The sequence below is a fragment of the Felis catus genome, chromosome A3 (genome assembly GCF_018350175.1).
Source record: "Felis catus isolate Fca126 chromosome A3, F.catus_Fca126_mat1.0, whole genome shotgun sequence".
Classification (NCBI taxonomy): domain Eukaryota; kingdom Metazoa; phylum Chordata; class Mammalia; order Carnivora; family Felidae; genus Felis; species Felis catus.
Window position 1 is genome coordinate 85,375,334 of NC_058370.1, and position 20,818 is coordinate 85,396,151.

At 39.2% G+C, this 20,818-nt stretch overlaps 1 long non-coding RNA gene across 1 annotated transcript in view; it reads left to right on the top strand.

Moving 5' to 3' along the window:
* Positions 1 to 20,818, top strand: part of LOC109498208 — a 57,718-nt gene that overhangs the window by 5,302 nt on the left and 31,598 nt on the right. Inside the window, exons 3-4 of the long non-coding RNA XR_002741164.2 lie at positions 10,312 to 11,342; positions 18,174 to 18,549. This is a non-coding gene — a long non-coding RNA (uncharacterized LOC109498208). The remainder of the gene's footprint in view (positions 1 to 10,311; positions 11,343 to 18,173; positions 18,550 to 20,818) is intronic.

Below are 20,818 nucleotides of genomic sequence, written 5' to 3' on the forward strand. Positions count from 1 at the left end.
GGGTCTCTGTTATGAGAAGGCAAAACTGTTGAAAGAAACAGGTCAATGCATTTTCAACCCTCTGTGTCTGTGCCGTTTTCCAGATGACTTTGCTATTCCTCCCATCAGGATTTAGAGTTTATTTTCCCACCCCGTGATTATGAGTTTGGCCATTTGCTTTTTTGGGCCAATGGAATACTAATGGATATGATGCAAGAGGAAGCTTGAAAATCTGGGCTTGCTTTGTTATGCTTCTGCCATCACAATGAGAAAGATAGGCCCAGCTAGCCCATTGTCCTAGGAGGAAGGTGAGAGTCACATGGAGCAAAACCCAGTCATCTCATTAAGCCCAGCCAAACTAGCTGTCTTACAGCTCATGCCCAGACACACAAGTGAGCCCAGTCAGGATCAGAAGTAGGCCAATTTAGCTGAATGCAAACACCAGAGAAATAAATATATAAAGTTGTATGCCCCAATCACACAATTTTGGCACTAGCTAATGGCCACAGTTCTTAAAAATATGTGAAACGATGGGGCGCCTGGGTGGCGCAGTCGGTTGGGCGTCCGACTTCAGCCAGGTCACGATGTCACGGTCCGTGAGTTCGAGCCCTGCGTCAGGCTCTGGGCTGATGGCTCAGAGCCTGGAGCCTGTTTCCGATTCTGTGTCTCCCTCTCTCTCTGTCCCTCCCCCGTTCATGCTCTGTCTCTCTCTGTCCCAAAAATAAATAAACGTTGAAAAAAAAAAAAAAGATACAAATATCATTATTAAAATATATATATATATGTGAAACGGAAGAGGAGTAAGTTTGGCTTCTTGGAAAGTGTTAATTCTCCTAGACATTAAGAGTTATTTATTAAACCAAAAAATGTAAAGGTGAAAAAAAAAAAACTGTAAAGGTAACTTACCCCCAATATATAAACTACATATTCAGTGGGGCTTATTTCATAATATTATAAAAGTAATAGTGGTGAAATATAATACTGCTGAAATAGATGACAACTTTATTTTTTTTATCATAATGCTGCGTGTCTGTTTGAAGGTATACATCTGTGTGTCATGAGGAAGGCAGAGAGTAATTACCATCTGACAGTGCATTACTGTCCAGGTATTCATGTGAGCATTCTGTAATGCATCAAAACTATTTTTGTTTCATTAATTTATTAATTAATTTTTAGCTCAAATAATGAATATGTGCATTGTACACAGTTCTACTGATTATACAGACAGCAAACTTACTTATTCCTTTTTTCCACAGATCCTAATAACCTATTTTGCATACTTTAAAGAAGCCCCTGTAGCCAACTATGGTAGTCATCTAAACATAGTAGGATGATAAAATCAGTTAAAGTAACATAGTTAAAATAAAATTTGGTAGTAAATTGTGTAAGAAATGTCTTGATTTGTACTACAGTTTGAAAATTGGAAGAAAAATATTATTAAAAACTTTATTATATATTAGCAAAATTCTGCTTATAACTGCAACACACTAATTCTTAGAATGAAGAAGGACAGATTCAAATATTGGTTGGGATTTTTGTTTAAAATATTTCCAACAAAATTATGCGATGCTAAATACAATGTGGTATCCTGAATTGGATCCTGGAACAGAAAAAAAATTGGAAAAATTGGTGAAATCTGAAAAGCTGGAGTTTAGTTAAAAGTAATGTGTAAGTGTCAATTTCTTAGTTTTGACGAATGTTTCCTGGTAAGTTAAGAACTGACATTAGGGGAAACTGGTAAGATGTAGAGACAAGACCTCTGTATTATAGTTGCAACTGTTCTATAAATGTAACATATTCCAAAATTAAAAATGTACTTCAAAATTGTTGGATGGCGTGACATAACCACAAAGAGATTCATTTGTGCAGAAATATGTGAAGACTGTACCAATTTTCCCAAGGGCCTCTCTTAGTCCCTTGAGACAAATCTTTCTCTTTTAAAGCACCTATCCTATCCTAATCCTTGTAGATTCTCTCCTCTTTAATGATAACTAGTCAAACTCTGCCAGTCCTCATTTGTCCATGACTTTCCATTTTTTCCATCACTTTGCTCAACTAAAATATAGCATCCTTTGCAATATTTGTGATGGCACTTTGCAGTCAACCTGCTTTTCCCACACTGGGCATTTGGAAGGTGATAGACTCTAGAGTAAGTGGGGAGAGAGAGATGTTTGAGGGAAGACTAATTTTACAAGTTTGTTTGTTTATTTATTTTAGATAAAATATTCAGCCTCATAACTGTAGGAATACAGATAATTAATGTTGGGAAGGCAGGGAACCCTGTATCTCCACTTTTCCTACACTGTAAGTACATTAAAAAATTAAGGAAACAAAATAGCCAATGAGAATTGGCAAACAATGAAAAAAGGAAAAGTTCCCAACAGAGAAATAAACAAGGAATACAAACTGTATTTACAGATTTTCTTCCATGGAGCATGATGTCATGACTGTCAGAAGCATGTGACCTTAATGACTAAATCCCTCTCTCCCACAGTCTGTGGCTTCACAGGAGGTAGGAATTTACATAGGCAAAAAGAAGTCACAACACAGGCCCATACCCAATTATAACATGGTTCCCCAAACATGCTTATGTTAATTTTTTTTCAGATTGTCACAAAAGATTAGACCATTAAAAATGCTAATTCTCCCAGAATTTGAGTCAAGGAAAATTTGTCTTTGGACCCCAACTTGAGACACATTGCTTTAAGGGTTTAGCAGTGGGGGGGGGGGGGGGGGTGCCTGGCTGGCTTAGTCCGTAGAGCATGCAACTCTGATCTCACGGTCATGAGTTCAAGCCCCATATTGGGCATAAAGCTTAGTTAAAAAAAAAAAAAAAAAAAAAAAGTTAGTAGACAAAACTCAGTGTGGTATAATGGTACAAAGCACAACTATAAAGTTAGAATTCCATGTGGTAACCTTAGCACAGAACTTCTGGCTGTGTGAACTTCTACAAGTTACTTTTCCTCTCTGTGCTTTAGTTCCCTCACCTGTAAAAGGAGATGATAATTGTAACATCCTCATAATTCGTTTGCAGGATTAGATGAGATAATCTATAAAAAGAAGGTAAAATTGCACCTGGCACTTGGTTCTTCCTACTCTGCCTTAGTGCTATATACACAGCCAGTCTTATGCTAAAGAGGAGGAAGCTGATTAAATTAAGTATTATAGAGCCTTTAAGATCCACTTACTTTGTTATTCTTTAAAGGTTTTACAGAGCTTCTGATAACACTATTTTTGCTTTTCTTCACACAGTGGGCAGCTCCCTTCCTATCCACACTATCCCTTTAGTTCCCAAGAGGAAGCTATGTTATATGCAGATAAAAGTACCAATTCATTTCTGGCTCAATTCAATCATAATCATATTGTCAACTTTACAAGATGTTAATTACGGAATAAGAGACAATTGGTTCTGTTTTACGAGGCTGTGCTGACATGCCTAGTATGCCCAAGTGAGTGAGCCAGGAGGTTGAAATGCAAGTGCTTTGGGCCGCTCCTCACTGTGCATTAATGGCTCAATTAAACACACCTTAAGGGAGCATTTCTTATTCCATTGTGGATGTTTAGTAATTTGTTTTGTTTGGAGATTTTGCCCTGAGCCAGTCCTCTGAGGCTGAAGGAATTCTAAAGCTGTATTTCCAAACATGTTCCAATGTTACCTGGAAAATCTTTCACTGCAGTCTGTGGCCTTGATTCTTCTCAAGACCACTGAGGAGCAGGGTCATTTTTAAAGCACCTCCACAACCACCCTTATAACTGATTTGGACCAAACAAACACACTTGAAGAAATGCTAGAGTGTGTTATTTCTTCACAAAGGATCCCATCTCTACTATTTCAGTCAACATTTATGTGAACATTTTCCCACTTTTCTTTGCTCTCTAGAGCATCATTGGTTCAGATCTCATGGCTGAAGTTCACACAGAGATTCACTATAGTCTTTTTTTTTTAATATAAAGCAACAGAAAAATGCAGTTCCAGGTTAATGTTTCCAATACCGGCTCCTTTTTAAAATTAATAGCTACATAATCAAATCAAAATGTCATTTTTAAGGAGAAAAAAAGTGTGAAGTTCTTGTGATCTTAAATAATTGTGTTCACTACTGAATAAGTATTTGGACTTGAAACTTTTCCTTACCTGTCATGTGTAATTGTTGCTCTGTCTTAACCCCGGCATCACACTCTGTTCCGGATTCCTCACCCTTCTTCAAGGAACAGGAGGGGACATTCACAGTAGAAAAGATTTCTTGACTTTGCCCTATATTCTCCACCCCTCTAGAAGGGGACAATGTTGAAGTGTCAGTACTAAAAGCAAAACATAAAATAGATGTTTGAAACAGCAAAAATAAGATGTTTAAGAAGCATAATTAGAAGCAATGACTCCACAGTACTTCTAGTTCCCTGTCTCAAAGTCATTAGTCCTTAAAGCTTGATAACTACACAAAGAACCCACCAGATACGGCAAAGAACCAGAATCTCACATATTAACTCACATCAAGCCCTCACATAACCTTTAAGAGCCTTATTCTTGGCATCTCATTTATTGAGCACTGACTATAAGCAGAATCTTCTGCTACAATACCCTGTGTGGTGAGAAGCATGGAAATGCTTTGCAAATGTCCTCTTTCCTTCTCTGATATTCACAAAACAAGATGATAAATCCATCTTGGTACCACTCTTGCAACTTGTCTCCAAGGGACCCTCAGGAATATGTTCCGTTTTTCTCAGTGGTTCTTCAGAGTTCCCATCTCTTCAAGCTTTAGTGTCTAAGTCCTGCAAGTGGTTGCTTGAAAGACCTGATCATTTCATTTCTACCTAAGAACTAAAAATATCTTCACTGGTTATAAACCCAAACCTGTTGAGTCAATGGCTAGATTAAGTAGCCCATCAATAGAATATCATGCTTCATTTCAATATACTTTCTAAAAAGCTGTTTTCTTTTCACTTGGAAGTCTATCATAAAAATATATATATATAATAATCTTGAAAAGAAAGAAAATTAACTGGACAATTGACCAGGATATATTATAAAAATAGGTAGAGTAACATTTGTTTAGAGAAAAAGTATTCTGTATTTAGAAAAGAGAACAAACACCCCATTTGTCTCATTTGATTTTCTTTCAAGGTCTAGCTAAAATTCTCTAAAGAACATAGTTGTTTTGTTTTTTCTGCAACAGAACAATAGGTAGCCCACAAAGTTAATATTCATGCATACAGTTTATTATAAAGGAAGCTTTAAACATTGCCATCACCATTTTGTGGATTGAAAAACCTAGCCACATACAATTTAGATCCTATGACCTGTCCTTAGTCAAAATGCATAATACTAAAGCGACTTCTTCCCGAGGGCAAAATGCATTCCACTCAGTGCTCTGTACTGCTCTTTCTGGTAGATTTTCTGGAACACACACATCTAGGCAGCTCAGAGTCCCAAATCCTAGACAATTAAATGCATCCTTTACTTAAGTAGTAGACAAATGCACATGAACTTCTGTTTACCGCTGGACCACAAATTAAAAATAAAAGAAAAAGGAGAAAAAGGAAGAAAACATTTGGATATGTCTAGCTTTGGCAATTCAATTAATATTAGAATTATTCTTCATCTACCCATATACCACTTAGTCCCTTAGGTCCTTTTTCTCTTCTTTCTTTCTGTTCTTTTTTCAAGAAATAAACTCAAAATAGCTCATCACAATAGCAATGACTACGTGGTTGGGAAGAAGGAGCCCAAGTTTGATGTTGCTTTGTTTTTAACAGAATGGAAAAAAAAATCCTAAACCCAAACCTTGTAATTCAACCCAACTTGTTGCTACCCTCTGATTAAAGCATTTTGTAAAATAACAGATAGGAAGCTGAGATGTGCATTGAGATAAAGATGGTTAACATAGATCAAAAGGAATTGTACATATGTCAGTTAGATTAAGTGACAGGATGTGGGGAAGTGGTAGGTCCCATATCCAGTTACTTTATGCACGAGTACATTTGCTGAATACAGGTACTCTAATAGGCTAGCCACACATAGACGGAAACCAGGGAGATTAATAGTAAGCAATCTATAATGGTTAGAGTGTTTGTTCTGGTATGGATCCAAGACCACATTTCTCCTAATTAGTAATATTACTGTAATTTTTTATAACTGTCTATCTTGCCCTGCTCAGAATAGTAAATTATCTTTGAATCTTTCATCTGACATTTCTGAGGGGGTCAGCCTTATGTTGTGAGTACTCTATATACCGCATACATAAACTTAGTAATTATAGATATTTCCCCAACCAATTAGAAGGAAAAATATTTAAAATATTCTCCTCCGGCCCCTAAAAAATTCTATCTAGGGCATTCTAGGAGACAAAAGGGACAAGTAATATAATATAATGTCAAAATCAATGGAGCCCAGAAAAGAATATTTAGTTGATTTTGACGTGAAGTGGGATTGGGGAGAAGAGAGGATAAGAAGCAGGAATAGTTTACTTGCTAAGTAAAATGTAAAAGTCATACAAGGATTATTTTTCTGGAAGGGTGAGTTACAACAGATGAGTATTGCTTAAGACCACAGTTAATGCCACATATTTCTTTGGGATGCCATTCATATATTACTATTCATAATGAAGGTGATCTTGGCTAATCAAGGCCAGGATATAAATCAGAGAAATTAAAAACCCATGTTAGGGAAATTCTATGGGGTTTAATAAATGAATTGCTTCCTTACTTAATGTAGTCACTAAGATCTAAAATTCTAGACCTGGAAAGGCCTTCTTGTTTAACTTTATGAGACCTTACTAACCCCAGTTTAGTTATAAACAAATCAAATCACCCGTTAGCTAAAACAATTGCATACCCTTAATAATCCAACAGGCCAGGACTAGGATGAGGGGAGTGAGGCACTTGCCTCAGGCATAAATTTAAAAGGGGCCAGGTGAAGGAGTTGCCAAAGCCTCAGTAGTCAAGATAAATAATATTTCAACTTTGTATACCCAAATCCCTTCCCTGTTGAATCCTATCTTTATTTAAAATTTTGTTATATTGTTCATCATAGATTTTTTTTTGCATTGACTTTTTTTTTTTAAATATTATTTATCTTGATAACTGATATTTTTTGGGACTTAAATTTTGTACCCTAAGGCAACTACTTAACTCACCTCACACTAGTCCTGGACCTGTAAACCCATTCCACTATTTATATAATTTCAGACTCAGAAATTTCTTTCTTACGTCTGAGGGTTTCTCAAACTTGGCACTATTGGACATTTTGGGGCCAGATAATTCTTTGTTGTGGGGACTGTCCTGTGAATTATAGGATGTTTAGCAGCATCCCTGGCTTCTACCCACTAGATGCCAGTAACGCCTCCCTTCCCTTTCCACCAAAAATGTCTCCAAATTAATCCTGGTTCAAAACCATTAATCATCCCAAAGTCTCTCATGCTAAAAACCACCCCATATCTTCCTGTTATGTCCTCAGTAAAGATAGAAAGCAGCTTTTCATCATCCTGTAAATAACTCCATGAGATTCTTTGCTTTGTAGAGTGTGTGTTTACTTTATAATCTGATTAGAGTGATGATAATCATGTTAGTATGTCTAGACTTACCAAGGTCAAACCTCTGGCCTCTGTAAGGTTTATTTGTGTCTAGTATCTGACATCTCAGTGGGCCACTTGGCAATCTGAAGCAGTAGCTTCTTCCAGAAGTTCCAAGATGTCTTGTAATTATAACCCCTTTGTCAAACTGCAAACTCAGCTCCCTCATTGAATTAGGACAGAGAGATTAGTTACACCCAACCACATTTCATTCTCTTCAAAGTGAATTTCATTTTGGAATTTATCAATAATCTTTATGTAAGCTATCATATCTTCTTCCAAATCAGAAACTAAGATTCTAATAAGTCAGATTATATTAAATAATTCAGCAATTCAACTTCCTCTGTGATCTTAGTTTCATAAGTACTACAGTTTGGGGAAGCCATTTTGCATGTAATGAGCAGGAAAGATATTTAGTATTTTTTCTTATTATTATTCAAAAGCTAAATTCATTACAAATGTTTTAGAATTAGACCTGGAAATCAGAGTTAGACCTGGACATCAAATTTACTTGGAAGGTAAAAATCCATTTCTGGATTCTGGTATAGTAGCAACATACTGAAAATTCCCCATGCAATTCATCCATGCAAACTGCAATATGAATCATAAATAGGTAGTCAGATAGATGAGCTAGAAATCATTCTTCCCAATGATACACAATCTGCCACCTTCATCCTCTACTCAGTTGAACTTTCATAAAATTCTGGACACATGTGGGATTTTTTTTTCCAGGTAGGAATATAGAAACCTATATGCAAGATAATGGGTTTGGATATTATACCAGCCAAGTGTCTTGGCTACAAGCAACAGAAACTAACTCTGGCTGACTTAGTGGGGAAAAAAAGGGGGAAAAGATTATACGTATTTGTTACTGAGTTATTAAATAATTCAAGGACATTCCAAAAAGATTTGAACCAGGCTAGAAAAGGAGACCAAACAAGGGAGCTAGGCAGCAAGTGCATCCCAGCCAAGAGCACACCACTTAACCAATGTGGTGAGGAATCCACCACCACCGCCCCTACCACTGAACAACAAACAGATGCTGCAGGTCACCCAGTAGCCACAGACACTGGATTTGGATGGCACTCCTCCTGCTACCACCATTTCGATGCCTCTGGATTCTCCACTGTCTCTGTCTCTTTATGTCACCAGCTCCCAGTTCAAAGTCACCAGCAGGTGCATCTGTTTTGTCAAGCCTGGGTCAAGTGCCTGCATCCTAGCTGCAAAGGAGGCTGGGACAATGTCTGAACTTTTCAGCTTTTAAAGTGGCAGGCAGGCAGCCAAGAAAATAACAGCTATCCATTATAGATATAAGGTGGTAACTAATAGTAACAGATGAAATCTTGGGCTCTGGAGTCAGATTATCTGAATCTGAATTTACGCTCTATTACTAGCTACGTGACCTTGGGCAAATTACTTAAATCCTTAATCATTTCTATTTCCTCACCTTTACGACAGACCCTTGTGAGGCTTAAATAAAAACATCCATGTAAAATTGCCTAGCATGGTATATGTTACATAGTACTTCTATATATTTATATTCATGTGTGTGTGTATGCCAGTATGCAACACTGAAAACAAAGATAGAGCTTTCTCTACCTCTATTTACTTCCTCCTTTTATAAACATCTACCAAATACTAAGACAATATTTAACATATCTCAGACTTTTCATTTAGTTTAATGCAGGACAAGGTAACTAAACTTAACTTTGATTTCCCCTACCCCTCCACTTAAAGCATACATGATCTAGCAGAGCAAAACGAATGAAAAAATCATCATAATCCAACATATGCTAGAGAGCATAAAAATGGAAATTCAAAGAAGGACAAGATTAGTTTTGTCTGGGGAGCTAGGAAAGTCATTATAGAAGGAACTTGACAGGGAACGTGAAGAACAGATAATGAACTTCTTTAGACAGTAGAGGGAGGACTTCTGCCAGGCAGTGAGAATACTCTCAGCACAGCTGTGTAAGTGCATGGTCTGCCTGGGAAAGGGGAAGAGTCGGTAAGGACAAGAGCAAGGGATTGGATTGATGGGAAGGTAGAAAAAATGATGTACTGAGAAAGACAGACTAGGGCCATATTGTTAAAACCATCCCAGACCTGACCAAAGGCCCTGGCAATGTGTCACATCATTGAGATCAGTATCTTAGGTGATTCTTTATTCCTGGTAACATTTTTATTTCATTATGTAGAACTAAATCAACTAAGGCTTAAGCAAAACAATGGAATAGGCAGAGTTTGTCCCAGACTTTCCTTTTGTTGAGTCTCCCTTTCCCTCTTAACCTCTATCCCAGGTCCCCAGGGCCATTTGGAAAGTCTCTGCCTGTACATCACAACCTATGTGATGCTGCCAGAGGCTTTAAGCCTTTACTAGTGCTCCCAGCTCCATGCCTTGTCATTCTTCTTCCTTCTCCACACTTGTCAGAGCCCTGGTTTCTGTTTAATTGACAAGACTGAGAATGTGCTAAACAGATAAGCCAGTTTCAACTGCAGTTCTGGTCCACAGCTCTTCCTCATAACACATTGCCCTAATAGTTGCAGTAGGCCCCCAGAAACAATAGGAGCAGTTCTCCACCTTCAGTTTCTGTTAGCTGCTAGATCTACATTTTCCCAACCTCTCCATCTCCCACCCCCAGCCACAGTTAGAGCATGTGCTCTAATAAGGACAGAAGCTCTTTTGTAGCCCACAAAATTTGTAGGAAAGCTCAAACAGGATTGTTCTAGAAAGTCTGATATGAGTGATTGCTTCCTCATTTCTTTTCAGGAAATAGAAGCAGCTCTGGGCTGAGGACTCAATCTGCTCTTCCTTTCTGGATGTAGAGTTCGGGCTCAATTTCTCCAAGACCATTAACCCAGTAATCTGAGCTCAGTGGCTCCAGCATCCACATGACTGGAAACAGAAGGGTTTCGCCTCTTGCTGTTGGAGGGGTTTAACACACTGTGGAGCTTAGTGGATTTCTTTCAGGTTTTGTTTCAGCTGCCAAGAGCTCAGGGACTCAAGCATTTTAAAAAGCTCAAGGAATGTCAGAGAATTGAGAAGGGACCCAGGGAATTGGTGTTTGCTGAGCTATTGCTGGTGTGCCTGGGATGGAGAACAAGGAGGCCTAGAGATGTGGCCCATCCTGAAGATCTGGCTGAGAGGGCTTTGTGCTGCAGGTCTAGCCTCTTTAGTAATCTTCTCTGGTAAGACACAAGGGATGGATAAAAATGAGCAATTATACTTGAGACAGATCCGTTCCTTCAGTGGCAATATATTTTCCTCACATGCTTTTCTCTTCACAGCAAGCAAATGCATGTGGAGCCAGTGACTATGAAGTCGGTCATATTAAATTTACTCAGTTTTCTTCAAGTCTTCAAGCGTGAAGCGTTGCAAACCTTCATATGTACACTAGGGAAAGAAAGGAAGAAAAAAAAGAACTCCACAGCAAGGCCTAAGGAAAAGGCTGTGGAAAGAAAACAGCAAGATAAAGCAACACAATTTCAAATCTTAATCTCCTGAAATGGTGCCTTTAAAGCCGCACTTTCCACATTTCTGAGTGAAGCCCGTCAAAACTCCGTGTCAAATCATGTTATAACCTTGCTTCTTATCTGTTTGTGATAGCTTTCAAGGGCCAGTAATTCCCCCATATGTGGCAGAAAAGTTGATAGTAGAGATTTGCGCACTTGACTAAGCTTCCTGCATTGCTTTTTGTGCAGTGCTGGTGAAGGACAGAGATTTGTTCTCCCTTTCAGAACTAAACATGCAACTGCCAACGACACAGTCAAGAAGCGAACCAGAATCACTCACTTGGTCAGGTAATCTACAGAACGATGACTTAATATTATATATACTCTCTTCTTTTGTCCAGTAAAACACATAGATAGGTAGAATGCCCCTGCCTTTTTTCAAGTAAAAATTAACAGACAAGACCCCATTATTGAGGGAGTGCTTTTTGGTACCCTCTCCCCAGATGCCCTCCTTTGGCACACCTGTCCCATCACCAGAGGTGGCCTGTAGTTCTGGGTGCCAGCTGGCTCCTGGGGTGAAGACAGTGCCAGGGGCTCAGGAAAGGAAACCATAACAGCGGTGGAGACCATAATGGCTGTGGAAAGAGGGTGTCATCTGCCTTGGGAAGGGTGGGAGACAACTCACTTTATTTCCTTCTCTATCCACCTAGTGGCACTGACTTCCTGAGGCTTAAACAGGAAGAAGCAGGTGTGACTAGATCTGAGAGATCATGACCTGAGCCAAAGTAGGATGTTCAACCAACTGAGCCACCCAGGCGCCCCTAGTTTTCTTTTTTTGTTTTTTGTTGTTGTTGTTTTTAATAAAGAACAGCTTTCTTTATTTAGATAGACAACTTTCTGAAACAAAACCAAAATTAGTTCCTCTTGGCAAACTAATATACTTTCTTGTATTAGGCATGATATCTATTGTTCCCTTTTTTCCTTGACTGTCCAGAGACTCAAAGCTGTATTTTGTGCTTCCCTTTGATTTTTTAAGTTGTTGTTTTTGTTTTTTTAATAAGCTCTATGCCCAGCTTGGTGCTTGAACTCATGACCTTGAGATCAAGAGTCATATGCTCTACCGACTGAACCAGCTAGGCACCTTCCTTTGATTTTTTGAAGGAGTGATCTCCCACTCCTTCCCATCCCTTTCCTCTCCTAACACACATACACACACACTTACCTGGTAATCTATAAAGATGTAGCATAGATAACATGTGGGTAATACTGATTAAATATTTCAGAATTCTTAAATTCTTAAGTATTAATATGTGCCAAGGTCCTATTTTTTATTTTCTTCTGTTTTATGTATTTTCATCTAAAACCTACTGGATGTCTGAACTCAATAGAAAGAACCATTATATAAATTCTAAATTCTGTGAATTCTAAAGGTATCCTAATTCTAAAACATGTTATTATTCTCATTTTAAGGACCTAAAGTATTTCCCCTTTAAAGTTTTTTGGTTTTGTTTATGGTTTTTTCTTTCTTTTTTCCCCCCCACTCACTACCATCTCTGTCTGCAAGCCAAGATTATGAAAAGAGATGATATACTTTAGGAAGGGGCCATAGATTCAAAATTAATCTCTACCAAAGTTAATTCCTGCATAAATTAAGCTGAATATGTTTTCCAACACCATAAATTAAATGTAATAGGTATAAATAAAACATGAACTCAGGTTTCCTCATTTATAACTTCAGATCTATGACACTTCAGCATGGAAAAGGGCAAAGTTGGTTTTGTTTTTCTCTTTTTTTTTAGAGCTGTTGGGTTAGCCATCTCAAAGATTGTAGTAGATATTGTAAAATCAAATAGAGTTCCTCTCTATGGCTGAAAAAGCTAATAATCAGAAGCCCACAGAAAAATTCCTTCTGCATACCTATGCAAAACATGATGACCCTCTTCCTGGGACCAGCAAATCAGTAGAATTGCCAGGGAAGATTTGAGAATGGAGTGGAGAGGAACCCACAGCTCTGGGGATTAGGAGATTTGTTCTGCACGAAGCACATGGCCAGCTGTTGGCTTCAGGTTATTCTATGGCTACAATTCAGTTCTTGGAGAATCCATGAGGAGGGATGAAAATAAGATGTCAGGAGATCTAGTTGAGAACTAACATGTAGTGGGCATTGGGGTGCACCTTATCACCTTTACTTGGCCAGTATACCCACTCATCAGCAGTGTGAATGTCCCCTGCTAACAGCCTTGCCTGGGAAATTATGCCCCATCCACCCTCCCACCAAGGCTAGGGCAGCCCACAGCCAATGAGAGCACAAGGGGCCAGCCTCCTCCTCCCTGTTCTGTCTTGAGGCTTATACTCCAGCACTACGTTGTCCAAATGCAGTAGACATTAGCAGTATGTAGCTCTTTAAATTAAATTAAATTAAAAATTAAGTTTGTCAGTTATGCTAGCCACATTTCAAATGTTCGATGGCTATATGTAGCTAGAGGTAACTATACTGGGCAGTGCCAATTACATAGAACATTCCCAACATAGCAGTAACTTTTATTGGACAGCATGGCTCCAGAGACTACCCACCATGGATCAGGCCAAGGTTAGATTTCACCTAGGCAATGCTCATGCTCAGATCTCTCCCCTTCCTTATCCTGCTTCCTTGTCTTCCTGCCTCTAATTATCTACCTACCTACCTACCTACCTACCTACCTATCTATCTAAAGAGCACTGCCTTAGTAAATCATGTGTACCCAAGTCCCTGTGTCAAGCTCTGCTTCTAAGGAATTCTCTCCAAGACACCATTTATATTGATTTCAGCTTTAGGCTCACTGTAAACCAGCTAAACATTTATATATGGAAGGCTTAGATTTCCTTATCTTAAAAGATATGCCTGTATGCTTGTTTTCTAAATAAGGACTCATAGTGTCAGTGGGCCAGGTTTTCATAAAAGGAAAAGGGCTCTGGGAATGAAATGAAGTAGTCTTAAATCCCTCAAGATTGTGACTGAGGACTGAGTATCTGCAGGAGGCATACAATGCTCAGATGGGGGTGGAGGCTTGCTGAGGAGTTCTGATAGATTTGAACACTAAGTGCCATTGTTTTGAAAGCAGAATACCTGATTGAAGGTAGAAGACAAGCCATGGTCTCAATGTCAACTTTTATATCCTTAACAGGAACTAAATGTTAAATAGAGAATATTAATTGATCCCCTCCCTGTTATTTACCAGAGCTTGCTCTATGTCACCTGTCATGCACCATTGCCTCCACTTAAGTCTTCCCTTTGAGTCTGCAAAGGGGTGGTTTCCTCTTCCTGACTATTTCAGCACTGCTCTGTCCAGTAGAAATACAACACAAGCCACACATGTAATTTAAATTTTTTTGGTAGTCACATTTTTTTAAAAAAACAAACACAGGGTTCCGGGATGGCTCAGTCGGTTAAGCATCTGACTTTGGCTCAGGTAATGATCTCTGGGTTTGTGGGCTCGAGCTCCACTTCTGCCTCTGTGCTGACAGCTTGGTGCCTGAAGCCTGCTTCGGATTCTGTGTCTCACTCTCTCTGCCCTTCCTCGACTCGTGCTATGTGTGTGTCTCTCTCTCAAAAACAAACATTAAAAATTAAAAAAAAAAGAAACAGGTGAATTTAATTTTAACAAAAGATTTTACTTAGCCCCAATATATCAAAAATATTATCATTTCAATATTTAATCAGTATAAAAACTTATTAATGAAGGGTGCCTGGGTGGCTCAGTCAGTTAAGTGTCTGATTGTGGATTTCAGCTCAGGTTATGATCTCGTGGTTCATGAGATTGAGCCCCTCATCAGGCTCTGTGCTGACAGCACAAAGAGTGCTTGGGAATCTCTCTCTTCTTCTCTGTCTCCTCCCCTGCACTCATGTGCGCGCTCTCTCTCTCTCTCTCTCTCTCTCTCTCTCTCAAAATAAATAAACTTTAAAAGAACTTATTAATGAGACATATTACATTCTTTTTTTTTCATATTAAGCCTTCAAGATCCAGTGTGCAGTTTGCACTTATACTACATCTCATTTTGGATTGGCTTTTTCAATTGCCTTTAGATTTTGTGCGTATATTATCTATATAAAATTAAAGTATTACTTTTAAAAAAAAACTTTAATGTTTATTTGAGAGAGAGAGACAGAGTGCAAATGGGGGAAAGGCAGAGAAAGAGGGAGACACAGAATCCGAAGCAGACTCCAGGCTCTGAGCTGTCAGCACAGAGCTTGACACAGGGCTCCAACCCACAAGGTATGAGATCATGACCTGAGCCAAAGTCAGACACTTAACTGACTGAGTCACCCAGGCGCCCCTTTAAATTACTACTTTTTAAATGAGATTTTTTTTTAACGTTTATTTATTTTTGAGACAGAGAGACAGAGCATGAACAGGGGAGGAGCAGAGAGAGAGGGAGACACAGAATCTGAAACAGGCTCCAGGCTCTGAGCTGTCAGCACAGAGCCCGACGCGAGGCTCGAACTCACAGACCGTGAGATCATGACCTGAGCCGAAGTCGGACGCTCAACCGACCAAGCCACCCAGGCGCCCCTAAATGAGATTAAGAACAAAATTATTTAGGGGCGCCTGGGTGGCTCAGTCGGTTAAGTGTCTGACTCTTGATTTCAGCTCAGGTCATGATCCCAGGGTTGTGGGATCAAGCCACACATCAGGCTCCATGTCGGGCTCCTCACTGGGTGTGGAGCCTGCTTGAGATTCTCCCTCTCCCTGTCTCAAGTTCTCTCTGTTTCTCTCTCTCTCTCTCAAAAATAAATAAAAATTAAAAAAAAAAAAAAAAAGAACAAAATAGTTTAGAACAAAAGCTTCCAAACAATTGAACACAGTTGTCAGCCTTGCAGGTCAGTTGTAATGACCAAATAAGATTATTCACATTGATGCCCTGTACAGTTTGACACTTAGTAGGTATGAAATAAATCATATATAGGCTTGAAGTAAAATGTTAAAACTTACAGCTACCCTCATTAAGGTTTAAGAGACCCAATTTAATAACTAATTGGTTTAAAATCTAATTGGTTTAAGATTTTCCAACTGCAGGGGCGCCTGGGTGGCTCAGTCGGTTGAGCGTCCGACTTCGGCTCAGGTCATGATCTCGCGGTCTGTGGGTTCGAGCCCCGCATCAGGCTCTGTGCTGACAGCTCAGAGCCTGGAGCCTGTTTCAGATTCTGTGTCTCCCTCTCTCTCTCTGACCCTCCCCCGTTCGTGCTCTGTCTCTGTCTCAAAAAAAATAAATAAATAAATGTTAAAAAAAAAAAAGATTTTCCAACTGCAATGATACTTTTCTTTGGAAGGAGCATGATGGTGGGGGTTGGGGGTAGGGGAAGAGAACTAGTGGGAAGAGAGGGCTGGGCTGGAACTCTTTTGTCACCAACCTAGCATCCAGCCTGGGGATTTTTTTCAGAAAACTATATCTGTCAATAAAGGCTAGGTTTGTCAGTGGGAAGAAGGAAGAAGTAGGTAGAGCAAGTGAGGTTAAACAAGCAAGAAGAGCCGTATATAACTACCAATACAAAGAAATGTCCTTGTCACCAGCCCAGGAGAAATGTAATCTGGATAGGACATTAATGCAATCTCCTCCTACGGAAAAAGTAATAGGCTCTTAATTCTGTTTGCAACACGGTGAACAACACTTACCTCGTTGAAAGTATCCTCCCCGATCCATGTTACAATGGCCCTAGGTGTGGAGCAGCCTCACTCCTGTAGAGTGTGGTTCTTTCTGCCTGTAGACAGGACCATAGGGGCATGGAAATAAATACATTTTTCAAAAGATGTGGTCTGAGACCACACAAAATGCAATATATTCAGAAATTGGTAGTGATAAGATAAACTTGTAAACAGATGTTCCCTTTTCAAAAAATAGGCTCAGTTGTGTTTTCGAGTGAAATATTTCTAAATTTAAAGCAATGAGTCCAATTTTTAATTTGAAAAAGATACAATACTCCATTTTCCACCTATTTCTCAGACCTTTTGAACAGCCTTTGGACTTCCTGGAATGTATGTATTATATTTTGTTCAGATTAACAGTTTGGTCCTTTGCTTTAATTGAAAGGTTATTTCACCTAAAACCACATCAGCTTATTATTTGAAAAGGTAAGTAACATGCTGTCTAAAAGTAAGCTTATCCTGGGCTGCCTGAATGGCTCAGTTGGTTAAGCATCCAATTCTAGATCTCAGCTCAGGTCTTGATCTCAGGGTTGTGAGTTCAAGCCCCAAGTTGAAGCCTACTTTAAAAAAAAAAAAAAAAAAAAAGGTAAGTTTATCCTGTAATTCCTGACTGGACAGATATCCTATAGAGCTACATGGTTCAAAATGCAGACTTCTGGGCCCCATCCCAGACCTACTAGACGGGACTTTCTGGGAGGATAGAAATTTGCATGAGTGGCTGAGCCTCTCTTCCAAATGATTCTTATATATGCCAAAGTTTGAGAAAAGGACCATAACAGAGAGGCCATGAAAGCTATTGCACAGCTGCCAACTAAGACAGATTCTGTGGGTCAACTGCAGTCCCTCACCTTTGATGGGCCTCAACTGAGTGGGCCAAGAACACCAACTCTGAAGTCAGATATGCTGGCTTGAATCTTGGCTCTACTGCTTTATAGCTGGGTCACCTCAGACAAGCTACTTAAACCCTTAACCTTTGTTTCCTCTTCTACAAAATAGGGTTAATGATTGACTTAACTTCTAGGTTGTAAGGCTTCAGGGAGGCAGAGTATAGTTAATTTTACATGTCAATTTGGGCCATAGGATGTATATACAGATAATTTGGTTAAACATTATTTCTAGGCATGTCTGCGAGGGTATTTCTGGATGAGATTAATATTTGAATAAGTGGGCTGAGTAGAGGAGATTGCCTTCCCCATTATGGGTAGGCATCAAGCCTGTTGAGGGTCTGACTGGACCAAAATATAGAGGAAGTACAGATTTGCTCTCTGTGCTTGAACTGGTACATCCATCTTCTCCTGTCCAGTGACACTGATGCTCATGGTTATCAAGCCTTCATGTTAGGACTGGAACTATACCATGGGCTTTTGTGGGCCTCCAGCATGCCAACTGCAGATCACAGGACTTCTCATTCTCCATAATCATGTGAGCCAGTCCCTCATAATAAATCTCTTCCTATATATCTCTATTACTTCCTGTTGATTTTTTTTTTTTCCTCTAGAGAACCCTGACGAATACAGACTTCAGCACATCTTTTAGGGGGATGCAGACCAACCCATTGCATGAAACAGTGGCAGTAGCCAAAGAAGACAAAAGTCTGAGAAAGAATTGGGAGCCGGCAGGCATGGACAGAAGATCTACATTAGGCATCATGCCATGGATTGTATTTACTGAGTTAGGGGATTGGAGGAGAGTGAAGGCAGCTAGATATGAGCTTCTCTTTCCATCTTTGTTTCCAGCCAAGGAAACCAGCTGCAATTCCAGAGAACACAAAGGGAAGCACTCCAAAACAGGTTGCAAAATGCCTAGTTCCTGAGCCAGATGAAAGCGGCCTGTGCTACACGAGAGCTAAAAAAAGAAGAAAGTGGAGGGAAAGGGTGAGTTTGTACTTATTTTTCTCCATTCCCTAAGGCACAATGAAACAGAACTTTCAGCTCAAGACTTTTGCTGCCAGGATTCTAGCAGGGTTTGTCAGACTGCCCTGATCAACTGTGCCTTCATTATTCCTCAGGGATCCCACTTCTGGAAGCATTTTCCACAGCCCATTCAGACCCTATCAGCATCCAAATCTCCCTAAAGGGATGCCTTTTTGTTTTATTTAGTCAGAGTTGAATGTCCTGGTTGCAACCCTAAGGATGCATCACTTATACATTAGTCATTCAGAGTTTTATAAAGAGCCAAACAGAACCATCCAAACACATTCTGAAGCAAAAGCCACATCTGCTGGGCCTTAACACAAAGAATATTCTGTCTCTTCATGCTTAGGATTCCCTTCTTGGCATCCATATGTGTGCTTTTAAATGCTCTGTCAGACAAGTTCTAGATGCTGCCCATGCTCATATTTGTATATGGGAGTAGGGAGGAGAGGGTAAGGATTTGGGCATGAAAAAGGAGATGTACTGGGGAAGTAGAGGTGAAGCTGACTGGATTGCACACTGGCAGAGCTCAAGTGCACACAGTGACCAAAATAAGAGTAATCACAATAACTGCTCCTTACATTTACTGAGCACTTAGTAAGTGCTCTACAAGCATTATCTTATACAAACCTCATAACAACTCTGGATGATAGGAACTATCATTGTCCTTATTTTAAGGGTGAGAACCCTGGGATTTAAGGGGTTAAGGGATTTACCTAAAGTCACACAACCAGTTAAGTAGCAGCACCAGGCCTGAAACCCAGGCAATCTGGCTTTGAGCCAGACCCTCACTATTTTTTTTATTTTGTTGTGTAATAATTGACGCATAAAGTGTATAAATAAGGCATGTATGTTACAAAGCATAATAATAACGTAAGCCACCATGCAACTTTAAAGCTCCATCACTACCAATATCTTTGAAGTGACTTGCTTGCTCCTATTCATTCCATCTCCAGCCTAACTCCCTGAAGAAATCACCATTTTGTGTTTATCACCCTCTAGGCATGTAAAATAGCCTTTACCACATAGGTAGATATCCTTAAAATCATAGTTTTAGTGTGGATTTTGAGCTTTTAAAAAGTAGAATCATATTATACATAATCTCTCATGACTTACGTTTTTTAAAATTCAGCATTATGTTTCTAGGGGCCCCTGGGTGGCTCAGACAGTTGAGTGTCTGACTTCGGCTCAGGTCATGATCTCACAGTTCATGGGTTTGAACCCCGCGTCAGGTTCTGTGCTGGAGCCTGGAGCCTGCTTCAGATTCTGTGTCTCCTTTTCTCTCTGCCCCTCCTCTGCTTACACTCTGTCTCTCAAAAATAAATAAATGTAAAAAAAATTTTTTTTAATTCAACGTGTTTCTAAAATTCATCCCTATTGTGTCAGTTGACTGTGCTGTCATCGTTTTCACTGCTGGACTCCATTTGTGAAAATAGAGCACAGTTTATTTGTACATTCTCCATTGAAGGGCATTTGGATTGTCTCCAGTTTCTGCTGTTGCAGACAATGCTATTATGAACATTTTTGAACTTGTCATCAAGTGCATATGTGCAAGAATTTCTCTAGGGTGTTGCAGGGTCAAATTATTTTCCGAAGTGTTTGCACCAGTCTACACTCTTCAGCCATATGTAGGAGTCCTTGTTCCACATTCTTACCAACACTAGGTATTGTCAGGCTTCTTCGTGTTTGCTAAGATAGTGGGTGGGTAGTATCTCATTTGATTTCAACTTGTATTTGTATATCATCATATTATTATATTTGTATTATATTATTAATCATATCCAGATAATGTTTGTTCACATTTACTTCAGTTTAGCCTTCATGTTTACCAGGTATTTTTGCTTATCATTCCTGCTTATATTTCTGACCTTCCTACTGAGATAATTTTTCTTCTTCCTGAATGATATCCTTTAGAAATTCATTTAGTTAAGAACCATTCATTGTAAATTCTCTCATTCTTTGTACTCTGAAGATATCTTTATTTAGCTCTTGTTTTTAAAAAAATACCTTTCCTGAACTGCAGTCTCATTTTGACAGTATGTTAATGAGCTGGAAGATATTCAATTGGTCTGTTTTCCCTTGTTGTTACTGAGAAGTCGACTGTCCCCCCACTTGCCTTTCCTTTGTAGGTGATCCTTTTTCTCCAGCTGTTTTTAAGATCTTTGGCATTTTGTGGAATCATACAAAAATGTGTGTAGGTGTAGATTTTTTTTTTATTCTGCCTGCTATG